Below are 15062 nucleotides of genomic sequence, written 5' to 3'. Positions count from 1 at the left end.
GAGACATTATTAGATTTACAAGCTTGGCAGTATGCAGTGTAATGGATACGGTTACAAGGACAATGCCGCTACGATGTACCACAAGCAATCAAGCACACAGATGAGACATTTCTAATTTTATCAAGGTTTAGCCATCACCAATAATAAAGCCTGCACTTCAGGGGCAGTCTCACCATCAAAGACGCTTGCAACTGTTTGCATGAAGAGAAGGGGGAAACAGGAAGCCTTTGGAAATATCGCCCGTGCCCGAATTCATTACCTACTCCAGTAGGCACCATAGGGCGTGAGGCGACAAATTGGTGCAAAGCTCGAATATTAAAGGAGTGGAATCCAGCTCGTGTATTTCATCACCTGAATACATTAGGCCAAAATTAGTTTTCAGAGTCACCCGCTCCTAGTAGCACATAAAGCTCCAGGCCAACCGCATCCTCAACGTTGCTAAGACCAATTGGATGCAGCGAGATGGGGACTGCACCACTTGGTTGTGTTTATCCTGGGATATTAGAAATGAGTTGGACTTTGATTAAGGTTCATGATTAGATAGCTTTTAGAACAGCATACTGTATGCAGGTTAATTTTTTGTAAAGCAATCATTATTATATATATTGTAAAACACAAAGAGTGTATTTTGTGTTAACAAAAGCAAAACATATTTGTAGGACGTTAAAGAAAAAAGAAAAAACAAAAGATATATTAGCCAGAGCCAATACAAATGATTACATTCTCTGCTGAGAGCCAGAAGGGCTTTAACTCCTTTTTAAAAGTATATTAATTATGTCTTCATAGGATGAGGATTGCAACTAAGTTTTAAGTTAGGGATTGGGTGAGGGTAAGTTAGGGATTGGGTGAGGGTAAGCTATAGATTTAATCCATAGTAAAGGTTTGGAATTCAGTTAGAGTAGAAATGTTGTAATACTGCAAAGTAAACTATGCCAAAGCATATGTAGTAAAACCAATACATAAGATTCTAACCATCTGAATTTGCCTCCTTACATTGGCAAATTATATTTTTCTCTCAATTATGAAGTTATCCCTCTCAGCTCCAAAGGCAGGTCCATACACCAGAGCCTACATTAGTTCGTTCCCCATTTCTCTCTATCTTTTGCCTTTTTCTTTTTCATGATGTCATATGATCTCTCCTTTACCAAGTCTGACACCACCCCAATTTTTTGACTTCCTCTTCCCTGTTTACTATCTATCTTCCCTTCCAAGGTGACAATGAGGATGATACCCCCCCCCCCCCCCCTCCCTTGAGTCTCACACTGAGCACAAAGTCTCCACTAAACACGCGATCCCAGAAAATACACCCATTGAACAAACAAAGGTAAGAATAAAAGGACTGTCTCCGTTTTAGCGTTGAGGGTGTGCTATTTTCTCAGCTGATTGGGCGCGCAACACAGAAACAGTCCAGGCATTGGACTTCTCTCCTGATTTTCTAAGTTTCAGAGCAACACAATGCTACACTCCAAATTAATTCTTAAGAAAATATATACATGTACACCAGTATATACAGAAATTGCATCATCTCTTGTCTAGGTCAAGATCAGCCAATGAAAAGTCATATCTTTTCCCGGCACAACAATGGCCCAATATCTTTGCTGCAATTTTTATTTCATCTGGGTTAACATTGCATTTTGTTTGCAGTGGGGAGGAGAGGGCAAAAGGTGCCATGTGGCTTTGACTACAACTTACTAGAGCAAACACTGAAAACATATTCGCGTCACAATGGCAAGATGTGACATCAAAGTCAAATAGTAGAATTCTTAGTCAAAAACAGCTGCTAACTACATTTTTTAACCGAGCATTTCCTCTATTGCACGGTCGACAAACACATGAATACCCTACTTGTATATTTGCCGTATTTCATAGTTTAGCAGGAGACAGAAGCATAGATAGCGTGGGTAAAGATATGGGGGGGGGGGGTAAAGAGTAAAGATATGGGGGGCACTGATGTCACTGGCAGGGGGGAAAAGGGGGGGGGGGAAAAGGGGGGGGGGGAGGGAGGAGAAAGTGGATGAAGTGCAAATCAACAATGCAGTCGATAAAGTACAGGGTCTGGAAACGGATCATTTTCAGCTTTCTTTCATATCCCCCCCCCCCCTCCCCTCCCTCTCTCTTTTTTCTTATTCTTCTCTTTTTCTTGTTGTTGTTCTTTTTTCCCACTCACTTGCCCCAACCACCTTCCACGTATATATGCCATTGGTATGAGGAAAGTAAAGGGTGAACTGGAGCTTGCATGATGAAAGGAAGTATAACAGGAAGTATTATAGACAATAACATAACCAGTGTTCCTCAACAACTAGATTTAGTTTCCATGTTTATTCAATTAGAAAAAAGATGAACAAAATACATTAAGCTTAATATACATGTATGGATGTATGTATTGAGAATGTAGGATAATTAGCAAAGGTTACATGTAGCTGGTATGGACCTAAGAACTACATTTTTCTTTTAACAATGGGGAATTAGTAGGTACGGGGAGGGGGAAGAAATATTTTTCATAAACATAACAAATAAGAACAGAAGTCATCTTTTATTTTTAGAGTGGATGCCTTGGAAAGAATAAAGAGTGACATGTGACTATAAACTAATATGATAATGATGTTGATGACTCATAGTACTTATAATGCCCATCTGGGTTGTTAAAGACATTACCATGACCATTTTTTGTTGATGGGGTGGGGGTGAAATCTATACAACTAAATCTTGGGTGTATTATTATGGGGAGGGACTTTCTCCCATATAACAAACAGTACCATATAGTATGTTTACATATCACTTGTCGATAAGCTGCTGTTCTTTTCTCAATCAAATATTGCCCAGATATAGTTGTCAAACACTAAAGATCATTAGGCGATAAGTTGCTAATCAATCTAAAAATTGTAGCCTATCCTTGGAAAACCCAAGAAAAAAATCTTTCCACAACCAATTTGGTCGGCAAAAGGTTTTTGATGCAGCAGCGTAAACCTCCAGCCAACCAAAATGCTCCAGAGACCAATCACCGACCACTGACAACCTTTTAAAGACTCCCTGAAACCTCTTTGCGACCTCTAACAACCCACTCCAGACCAGAGATTGTCGGGAGTCAACCCGTATCTCTAGTGTTATTTAGGATTAAAGAGACATTGCATAGAATCGCCAAAAGAAGACAAAAAGCAACTTGTGCATTGAAAACTAGATTCAGCCTCAAGCATACATGTACATGCATAAAACCCAGAAATCAATTCTGACTTGTTCTGTGTTCTGTGTGCATGTTTTTAATGTTATTTTTTATTTTCTTCATACCCTATATAACCGTTCACCCCTAGAAATCTTGATCAAGATTCTTTTGTTGTTGATGTTCACTAAAAACATAATTAGCTGTTTAAAAAAATTTGAAGTGACTGCTGGCCCCTTTAAAATCTTTCTACAGTGCCTGCTATCTACTACTGATATTAACATATTTCTTGCCTATTGTCTTCAATTCAGAAATGTGAGTAAGCATTGCAATCGACTTGGTAATGCACACTGAGTGTCAAGGAACACAAGAATAATAGACATTCTTTCTTCACAATAAATCATCTCTAAAAGCACAGTGTAAATTCTTTATCTCTTTCTTCCAAACAGTTAGATTTAACTGGCACTGCATCTCTTCTCTCTCAAAATCATCAATTTCAGCAATTCAATTTGAGAGGCCAGGGCTTTCTCAATCTTCATCTCTCATATCCAATTGGATCTACACGTAGGCATATTGAGCCCCTTTATTCAATTGATTGGAGAGAAATGAGTTAAGCTAGTTCCCCAGCCATGGTCCCCTAAACGAGGCAAGAATTCTTTGAGAATCACATTCAGAGGGAAGAATCAAGTGCTAGCATGTAATTCTGGTCAAGTTCTGTTGATTTTTTTAGATTAAAATATGCCACCATAAGTTTATAATGTACTTAAGTTTTAATTTCCTCCAAGAAAATGTTCTGGTACATGTACATGTACACATCTCTACCTCAAAGTGAAAAAATATCTTAAAACATGTTTTATTTGGCATATAATCAATTGTTCCCTTTCACTTGTGTATGTTCTATCATACTCCTGGGCCCTGTATTACAAAGAGTTGATATCAATCGCAACTTATTTGTGATTGATATCAACCACAACTATGTACATAAGAGATGGGAGACTGCAAACTTGTGATTGATTTAGGGACTTGATATTGATTCGGATCAATATCAACTCTTTGTAAGACTGGGCCCTGATGTTCTTTTGTTTAATGCAGATGAATTCATAAGTGATTTCAGTTTTTTGCACATGTGTGCCATGAGCATATGATTTTAAATGGATTTAGCACCTTACAAATATCATATTTCATTATTATTATTATTAAAAATCAAACAAAGGTGCCATACACAGGATTAATTTGTGAGTTGTAAATAGTCAAAAAACCCTTATTAGTAAATTTTGAAGAACTGCTTTAACTTGGAAAATTGTGAAAAACATTTTTTTTTCTTAGCAATTTTGGTGTCTTGTGTGCCCTATATAATCAAAGAACCTTGGATCCAGTACAGTTAAAGGGATAGTTGAGTTCTTGTTTCAGACCGCAAATGCCTTCAAAGTGAATGGTAATCGCTCTTATTCTTATTTTAATATGACATTTCTAGTGCTCTTTTAGGACCTAAAATTGCTATGAAGGTAATTTTAGACCCCAAAATGTGTGAAATTTAGCCAATAAGATCATACCAATTCAGCTCCACCAAAATATGATGACCATTAATTAATTAATAATAACAATACACTGGCTGGCTGGTTGTGCATATTATAACAAACACAAAAAAAGCCAACATCGACAGTGGGTGGAATAAAACGTATTACATGTAAGGCGCTATCTCGTTTTTTCAAAGGCTGGTTCAAATTATTAAATATTTGTGGGGCACCACAAATATGAGAAATCATTAAATTTATGGATATTTCAGCTGTCTCTGAACCGATTTTGATCCAACAAAGATGATTTGGCATTTAAATTGTATGTTCTTTCAAATCTGACACTCAGTTTTTCATTATCTCACCAAAAAAATTATTTTATGTAGTGCCCTCTTTAACAAAACTCTACTATCCCTTTAATGATACCAAAACAAATCATGACTTCCTGTATATACAACAGAGTTATGATCTTGGTTATTGAACAGGAAATGAAGGGAAATGAAATGCTCTGTATGTAAAATATTAATTACATTGAACCTTATCTTTTTCTTTATTTCACTGGAAGCAATATGTGATTTCACTGCATCTCTTATAAACACACAAAAGCATTCAGTCATGACATCATACATACATACATACATCAATGCAACATTCATCATATCAAATTGGTAATGCAATTCAGCAAACAATCAAATCATTACAGAGCCCAATAACCGAACAATGATGAATGCCAAGACATAACGAGACCAATGCCTAAAAACACTCACCTGTAAATGCAGATCACTAAACCTCTTAAAAGCTCCCACGGCCGTATCGTGCAACCAGAAATCACCAACGTGTTTTCACCTCTCTTTTTAACTGCACTCCACCGCTCTTCCTTCACCTCATCTGTAATAAAAGATGCAGATGGATAGAGCAGTCAGATTAGGAAATGACAAACAAGAAAGACTTAGGTTGGATTTATTATGGCTGGCTGCATGTGTAGAGAGATGATGGCAAACTGGCAATGAAAGGTCATAATGAGCTCTCTAGCATCTCACAGCCTGAATGACGACAATAACGCAACAAAAGATAGCAGACAGACAGTGGCATCTAGCTCCATGCACACTTAGCTTACATGCACACCATACCCAGCCAGCTAGACTAGCTAGCTGCACATTTTATTTTTTTTACCATTTTGAGCATGCACTGCTGCACACCCCTACAGCGCACGTATACACACAGGACATGCAGGCACCAGCATATAACACAACCTTACACACAAGGTTTGGGATCTTCCAATGCAATTTGAAACGTAGAACCAATCAAATGTTATTAGGTGTAGAGGAATGAGATGTTGACCTGTAAGTCTTCACTGGCAGTAGAGATGCATGACCATCTCATCCTCTGGAGTGTTTGTAAGATGCCTCGGTCATAGGATTAAAATCTAGAAGATTAAGATGCAGGATCCTGAAGGGCATTATAATGGATAGAGAATATGATGAGGAGTGTCAAATTATGCATTTTTGCAAAAGCACCATTCATATATATGTACAAAATCAGAGGTGGGTCTACGAGGTGGGACACATGGTCATGCGCCCCTCACCCCCCCCCCCCTACCCCCCTAAAAAAAATAAAGGGGACTTGAGACAGAATCATATGAATTAAAAGAGTGATAAATCCTTTTTTCTTTCTTCATTTCTTTTCATTGTCTTGGATCTGCGACTGAAGGTCATAATAACAGACACAATTTGTAAGAAATATATCAAAAGGTTGTTTTTCTCTTTCCATTACGCAAAACTACCATATTTAAATGTAGACAACATAACCATCTTGTCACCTGAGAATACATTTTCTTAAATGACACAAAGTTTGAGATGCTGAAAGGGTGAAAGAATGTATTTGAGAATATGATATAAATGCATAAATAGTGGAAGAAAAATTAATCTTTATACCTGGTAACTGAAATCAGTACTAACACACAAAATTACACTGTATTTACAATATATGAATTATTCGTCAATCTAGTCTTCTACCTGTACATCCATTCATGAAATTTAATTACATGTACATAATTACTTAAACAAAATAAATATTTCCTAATTTCCCTACCGGTAATTAAATTTCTAACAAAAGCACTCTGTTGTTCAAAGATGTGTTTTAGTGATTATCTTTTTAATCAATATTGTCATTGGTCCTAGATCACCATATAAAATGTAGTTCCATTAGAACATTCACATGTACATTTTCATCTAGCAGCTTTTTTTCCCAAAATTCTTTATCAATATGTACTACCCATCTGCTACCCAAGGCAACACAAATGTATATACATGTATATGCAAACTAATGTCAAATAAACTTTTTTAAACATGTAATTCAAACATGGAAGTCAACCCACTTCCAGTAAGAAATGAGTTACTAAAAATTTGCTACTACATATATATTATGGTTGCAAACTCACAAGGTATGTCTCCTTGATTTGTTTTTACTTACTTACATTTCATGATTATGTACATCTCCGATAGATGGCGCTATTGCACAATTATTTTTCCACAATATTGCCACTGCACCATTTCCCCACTGCACAGGAGACAAAAGCTACTACATGAACACGTACATGTGAATGGTCTAATATGGAACTCCAATTAATATGGCCATTTAGGACCAATGACAATATTAATTAAAAAGATATCACTAAAACAAATCTCTGAACAACAGAGTGCTTATGTTAAAAATTCAATTTGGGAAATTAGGAAATATTTATTTAGTTTTGCGAGGGAGGCGAGTTGGCTCAGTCGGTAAAGGGTCTGCCTGTCGAACCAAAGATCTCGTGTTCGAAATCCCACCCAGACGGATGACTGACGCCTGTGTTGTGTGTTAACGTGCCCCTCCCCTTGTTTTATAGACGCAGGCTATGTTAAGTGGAAAACACTCCATCCCTTGGATAGGGCGTTAAATGGAAGCCCTGTGTAGAGAAGAGTCACCACCTTTGCACATTAAGAACCCATTGCACTATTCGTATAAGAGTAGGGGGAAACCCCGGTGTAGTGGTCCACCTGTACATCCCAGTATATAGTATGACAATACTCTGTAAAGAGGGATGTACTCAAGTGGAAGAAAATTAGCGGATAGAAATGATCTCTAAGGCACTGTTTAATAATCTACATGTAGATAATATCAGACATTTAACCTACATTATCTATCCCAATAACAATTTTGCTCACAGCCAGTTAACCCTTAGCAGTTCTTTTGATCCAGAATGCTTTGAATTACATCACACCATGCACCATAGTTTGGCAAATATTGTGTATATAGTGCAAACAGATTCTTGTCCTTTGTCATCTAGCATTTCATGCTCTAGTTTTTTTTTTTTTTTTTTTTTTTTTTTTTTTTTGGGGGGGGGGGGGGGGTCATGTTTGGTGTGAAGAGGCCTCAACCTGTACTGCACTTCAGTCTCTGTACAGAGGCAGTCAGTACAGTGAAGCAAGACATAGACTCAGCAGGTCACCATTAATATCAGAGTCTGAAGCTTTCGGTCACTAAATTTTAAAAAGCCAAGACTCAGACTCTAGGATTCTCAAGTTGGTTGTAAGGACCTTGCTCTCAGTCTTTAGATTTTGATTTGGGTCTACAACCTGACAGAGCCTTCCTCGCCCATACAGCCACGACACAAACCAGGAAGCTCAGCTATTTGAGCTTGGCAAAATAAAGCTCTGTTTTTAGCTGTCAAAAATAACCGTCTGGTATGCACAATTTTTTAATAAAACAGGCATTTGTCACCCTTCTTAGCTTTCGCATATACAGACGGTTACCCTTGCCGCAAAAGAAGGGGGTATATTAAAGCTAGCTGATTTTAGCTGGAATCCGGCGAATTGATAACCCTCAATGTTTTGAAATAATTGGAAAGAATATAGATCTAATGTTTATATACTCTAAATATAACATCAAAATATATGTAATTTACTTTCAGCTAATCTGTCTGTTTTCTTGAAGCTACTGCACACGATGAGATCGGATATCACACAAAAACTGCATTGTGTTTTAAATCTCCCCTCACTAAACAGTACAATTAAAGTACATGTACATTTGTACGGATTCTAAATAATGATCGTGATGATCATAATGATGATGTTGATGATGATGATGATGGTGATGATGATTTCTTGCTCCAATTTTTACGTTGTCTCGAGGCCGCCATATATTGTAAACAAAATTAATGTACGCTTCCTCGCCGGAAGATGGCGCTATATCTTCCATCTCCATATCTCTATGGTTACAAACAACGGGAGCTCGCAGTGCAGTGCGGCCGTCAACAGTGGCTATACTGCGCCGGTACTACCGGTGTGCATGCTGACGCCCCCATGTCTGCTGGAGCTAGTGGCGATCGCGCAAGGACCGAAACATGGAGAAGTTTTTCGTTGTGAAAAGCGTGAATCTTCTGAAATCTGAGGATTCCAAAAGAATGGTCAGCAAATAATGACCTTCGACCAGTAAATCAATATTGAGAAGAAGAGGAAGACCAAAGATGTTGTGGAAGAATATGGTAAAGACTAAAAAAATAATGTAAATATAAACCACATAAACAACCAAATAATTCAAGAAACTGTTGCAGAAAAGGATTTGGGTGTCATGGTAGATGATGAGCTGACTTTTCACACACATATTGACACTGCAGTTAAAAGAGCCAATCAGACGTTAGGACTCATAAAGAGAACTTTCACAAGACTATCAAGAGACACATTACCAATCTTGTTAACGGCCATTGTTCGCTCTCTTCTTGAATATGGAAATATCATCTGGCATCCAAGGTTTAAGGCTGAAGCAGTGAAAGTTGAGAAGGTGCAAAGAACAGCAACAAAATTAATTCCTGAGATCCGACACCTATCCTATCAAGACAAACTTAAAAACCTCAGAAAGTATTCACTGCAATACAGAAGGATAAGAAGCGACATGATTGAGGTCTACAAGCTGATGAACGGCCTCGTAAACTCCGATCCTGCAGCCTTCTTCTCAGGGGACACCACCAGAAGCTGTATAAGCAAAGGAGCAACACAGCCCTAAGAAGAAACAGCTTCAGTCAGAGAAAAGTCAAATCCTGCAATAGTCTTCCTACATCTGTCATCTCCGCATCTTCACTCACTTCTTTCAAGATTAGATTGAACAAGCACTGGTCCTCTCAGCACCAAATGCTTCCATAAAATTAATACGTGTGTCCACCCGCCATGCGAGCAAAAATAGTTCAGTTTTATTAGAACGAAGCACCACAATGAAACGACCGGAAGTTTCAACAGGATCACCTCACACTTTCGTATACTGATGCTCAGTTAAACGGGCCCTTCTTTTACTTTTTCAATGCATTGGCACGAACTTAGATCAAGATCTATCGGCAGATGTTGTTTTTGGAAGTTTATTTTCGTCTTCATGTCAACAATGCAAGATAAAATTGTCGGTAAGATGTGTGGAAATGTCCTGTACCAACCATAGTGGTATAGTTATTGTACCGTTAGTAGTCCCATATGTGCAAATTTGTGCTGGTTTTGACTTACTTTTTTTTCTTTTTTACTCTTTCGCCGCATAGGCCGCACCCCAAATTTTCGATATTTTCTCTTCCAAAAATACTGCGGCCTTTACGCCGGCAAATACGGTATTAAAAAAAAAGAGCCCCCGTGAGAAGGCTTACGGGGCCGCGGGGTTCTTTTTTTTTGGAAGAGCCCCCGTGGACAAAAAATTAATTTGAGCCTTGTACTAGTACTAGCCACTCCAGCAAAGCATAGAGAGTCAATGCTAATGCGTATTGACCTCTAGCACTGCATGCTTGCTGTAAGGAGGGTATTATTAAATTTATACACAAATATACACACCACACAATATTGCATAGACTGCACACAGTCATGTCGATGCAGCTGTAAGCAAAGTTTGACACTAGGGGGCCGTTTCTCGAAACCAACTCTATGACAGTCATATCTTTGTCGCCGACCTACAGAGATGTCATGAAGTGGATAAACCGTTTCACAAAGCCATGACAGACATGATATCAATATATCGCGATACTAGCAGCTCTAGAAGATAGTCTTTGCCACGATCCATTTGATTTATCAAGATTCAGATTCAGATTCAGATTAATTTTATTGGTCCATTTGGAAATTCATTTGTTGGCATTACATAGGCACATGAACAATATACAATAGAAAATAATATACTTCTACTTCTACTTCTACGACGATACTCAGCAGGATCCATAAGTCAGGATGTAGTGCTGAGTTACATGTATACACAAATAGATAATATACAGTAGCAAATGTACAATGACAAATTCATATGGAAACACGGATGTAAATCGTTTTTACATAGTGGAATTATGTAAGAAAAATAGAATAGATAAATAAATGGATTTCCAACACTAATGAAAATGTACGATTGCGTAGAATTTGGAAGTAGTATTGTTGTTATATTTCATTATTATCATCATCATTATTATCGTTATCATAATTATTATTGTTACTATTATTATTATTATTATTATCATCATCATTATCAACAGTATTTATTACATGTATCATTCTTTGTCACTGTTTTATAGCTGAATCCTTTCTTCTTTCTTTCCTTCATAAATTAAACGGTATATAACTACAACTTGGAATAACATATGGTATCATAGGGTATTAATTAAGAATAACCCAAAACAAGTTTTAGGGCTAAAAAATATATGCATATAAATTCTCCTAAAATAAATAATAAATAGTGTCATTATCAAATGTAGATCATCAAACGATTTGCACATTTCTGTAAAGATTCTTAAATTGAAGAAGAACCGGTGAGTGTTTTTTTTTTTGACAGTCGAATCAAAAGTTAGTTGAAGGATACCGTAATGTGATAGTTTATCAATACATACTTTTTTGTTTATTGTGACAAGGAATTTTAGGCAAAATACCTTTTCTCAGCCAGTTTTTATTCTAGAGTCTCATAAATACTCGTTATATAATTGATTTGATATTGAAAATATGATTTGGAAGAAGTAATTAGAGAGGGAATAATAATGCACAGAGGCCCCGAAGGTATGACGGTATCCTAAGAAAAGACTATGGATGGACTATGGAAAACGGTGTGTAACATTCTTATCTCTCTTATTAATATAGTTTAATGATTTGTGATTTAATGTTTATATTCAGCTTTTTAAAGTTTCTGTATAATTTGTATTCTCACTTTTGTACATTTGCATTTCGCATCCCAGAGAATTACGTACCGAACTCGTCTATATTTTTCTCAAAATGATAGTGAAACTAATCGTCCATTTCGCGGCCCATGGAATGGCAACAAACTGACTTGTGATGGCGCTTTACAGCAATTAAAAAGATATGACGGGTTTGGAGCAGTGACAACTCGCTTGTCGCGGAAGTTGTCGCTCATCTTGGTAAAGACGGCTTCGTGAAACACTTAGCTGACAATTTGCGTGACAGTGGCGAGATGTCGTTGATCTTGTAGTTATGACGGTTTCGAGAAACGGCCCCTAGATCCACTCCAGCAAAGCATAGAGAGTCATAGACCGAAAGCTTCAGTCTCTCTAATCGTCGGTTGTTCCACTGAGACTACGTCTGGCTCCACTAGACCTCCGGTTATAGAGACTGAACGACTGCCTATGCCAGCCTGTGTTGAACTTATTCCGCTAGATTTTAGCCGCTAGGCCCCTCCCACAAACTTGCCACGGCCGTATTGTTATGCCCCCAAAATCCCCCAAAATGTCATTTTACCTCGTTCATTTCCAATTTTAAATTAGGCCTAGGCTATAATACATCGGTTCCACTTACTAACTTGATTGATATAATCCGTTTAATGGTCCCTTTTAAGGAAATTATCGGTCAAAATCGACATCCATGTTGAAAATCTTGCAAGCCGTTCGCTGCCGTCAATCTCATCCCTTCTAGTCTACGCCGAAGGCGAAATGATTATGAAGGAAAAACTGTGATAACGCCATTACGAACGTGTAGATGGCGCACAATATTTCCTTCATAATCATTTTGCCTTCGGCATAGACTAGAAGGGATGAGATTGACGGCAGCGAACGGCTTGCAAGATTTTCAACATGGATGTCGATTTTGACCGATAATTTCCTTAAAAGGGACCATTAAACGGATTATATCAATCAAGTTAGTAAGTGGAACCGATGTATTATAGCCTAGGCCTAATTTAAAATTGGAAATGAACGAGGTAAAATGACATTTTGGGGGATTTTGGGGGCATAACAATACGGCCGTGGCAAGTTTGTGGGAGGGGCCTAGCGGCTAAAATCTAGCGGAATAAGTTCAACACAGGCTGGCATAGGCAGTCGTTCTGTCTCTATAACCGGAGGTCTAGTGGAGCCAGACGTAGTCTCAGTGGAACAACCGACGATTATAGAGACTGAAGCTTTCGGTCTAAGAGAGTCAATGCTAAAGCTTATTGACCTTTAGCACTGCATACATGCTGTGAGGCAGGGACCTAGAAGTCTATACACAAATACACACACCACACAATATCGCATAGACTGTACACAATCATGTCGATGCAGCTGTAAGCAAAGTTTGACACTAGACTTACAATTTGAATTTTTAAATTATTCTTTTTAACATTAGTAAGTTGAAATAAATGTATTTTACTGCTATTTAGGTGTCATCAATTGTCACTAAAGTACTGATTTTGAGTGAAATCAGTTGAGTTTTGTACAGTGGTGTTTGAAATGTTGAGAATCAAAAGCACAGCTTACACAGCCAGGATAGTGATGCTCCTATGTGTGCCTAGATCTACTAGCTAGCTGCAAAATTGCACAAGAACAAGAAACAGATTTCTCCTGATGTACTTTGTCTTTGACCGTTAAAACAACATTTAAATATTCAGATGCTTACCACCAGCTCAAAGTTATCTAGTTGTAGGCCTAGGCCTATACGTTTTCGCGTAGGATCAGCTCAAAAAATAACAGCACCCGGTCCGGTCGCGGTCCACATGTGTACTGTTTGTTGAATGTGTTTACGTTTGTAACTTTGCTGAAAATCAATCAGGATCGAGTATGAAACGCTGGTTGTGGATATATCCCTCGAACTCTACCACCACAGAAATGTAAAGCCCGCTGTGTGGGAGGGGGGGGGGGGCACAGTGCTTCCCCAACTTTTGACCCCAAAAGTGCCCTTATTTACATTGGAAAAGTGCCCCTATTAATTTTTAATAGTGCCTCTTTCCCTTTTCACCTCTGATATGTGCCCTAGCTTTATTTTGACACGTGCCCCGTTTCCTTCGACAAGTTCCTATTATGCATTTTCCTTTGCAACAATTAAGTGTCCATTTTCCATTCTCATAAGTACCCCTTTTAGCAGAGGTAGGATGGAAGAACAGTGGGGTGTTAGTAGACGTAGGATGGTAGTAGAGGTAGGATGGTAGTATAGGTAGTATGGAAGAACAGAGGGTGGTATTATTTATTGTTATTCGGTTCTTGTATAGCTAGCGCATATATCACATAATATAACGTCCCTATATACGCTTAATTCCTAAGAGTTTTGGAAATTATTACCATAGCTTTAGCTTTGGTAGTAAAGGTAAATTGGAAGAACGTGTAGGGCACTAGGGCGGTAGTCAGGATGGCAGTATAGGGCGGTAGTAGGGTACCATAATAGGTGGGGGCAGGGGCGTCGATCGCTAGACCTTTTTCACCCGCTTTTTCATTGGGGGTGTAGAGGCCACCGATTACCGACAAAACTAGCCACCAATTACCGACAAATATATTAATGCCAATCTCCCAATTTCTATACAAATTTAACCCTATAAACCCGGGGCCAGGAACTAAGTTATTTTTCAGTTTTTCTCCTGCCGCGCGAAGCTTTGACGTTTCATTAAATTATTAGAGAAAGAAGACGATTCGTTGTACCGACTCTCAATCATAAAATTTTCAAAAATGTTTCTTTATTCGATAAAAAGTCACAGTTCTCCGAGGGGAAAAAAATTGCCGGCCGACCGCGACATAATACATCTCACCGACTTCAAACTTCTGCATTGATTTATTACACGAGGATCGAGCAAGAATACTGACACAGCGGATCCGACACAGCAACATATTGTTTCCCGTAACATGAGAGTAATTTTAATAGTTTCATACTATTAATTAAATGTATTGTTAACTGTAACTGTATAATTGTTTTAAATGGGGGCACGCTACAAGAGTCCTATCTCGCACCCCGGGGCAACGTGTCTGACACGGCCGGTTGTAGCAACTACTCCGAAGATCAAGATTACAGTAATCTTGATCTAAGGAGACACGAACGAACGAATATATGCGTATTTTTCTTGCTCCCTCGACGTGGCGACTCCGCCCAACATCCCCGTCTCTCTTTCTTATTCCCACCCCTCTCCTCTCAGACTTTACCCCCCTCTCTCCTCTCTTTCTTTAT

At 38.2% G+C, this 15062-nt stretch overlaps 1 protein-coding gene across 2 annotated transcripts in view; it reads right to left on the bottom strand.

Moving 5' to 3' along the window:
• The window catches only part of LOC591895 (serine/threonine-protein kinase 32B), a 109719-nt gene extending 96082 nt beyond the window's left edge, over positions 1–13637 (bottom strand). The window contains exons 1-2 of one of the 2 annotated variants that reach the window (XM_011663370.2): positions 13530–13637; positions 5439–5559 (exon numbers count right to left, since the gene is read on the bottom strand). The gene's annotated coding sequence lies outside the window, so the exon portion shown is untranslated. Of the gene's footprint in view, positions 1–5438; positions 6152–13529 lie in introns of those variants that run through there. The other variant, XM_791442.5, reaches the window with a different exon arrangement.
• Between the last annotated feature and the right edge of the window lie 1425 nt (positions 13638–15062).

Source organism: Strongylocentrotus purpuratus, unplaced genomic scaffold, assembly GCF_000002235.5.
Source record: "Strongylocentrotus purpuratus isolate Spur 01 unplaced genomic scaffold, Spur_5.0 spur5_scaffold_15, whole genome shotgun sequence".
Lineage (NCBI taxonomy): Eukaryota > Metazoa > Echinodermata > Echinoidea > Camarodonta > Strongylocentrotidae > Strongylocentrotus > Strongylocentrotus purpuratus.
This window is presented reverse-complemented; position numbering and strand designations above follow the sequence as displayed.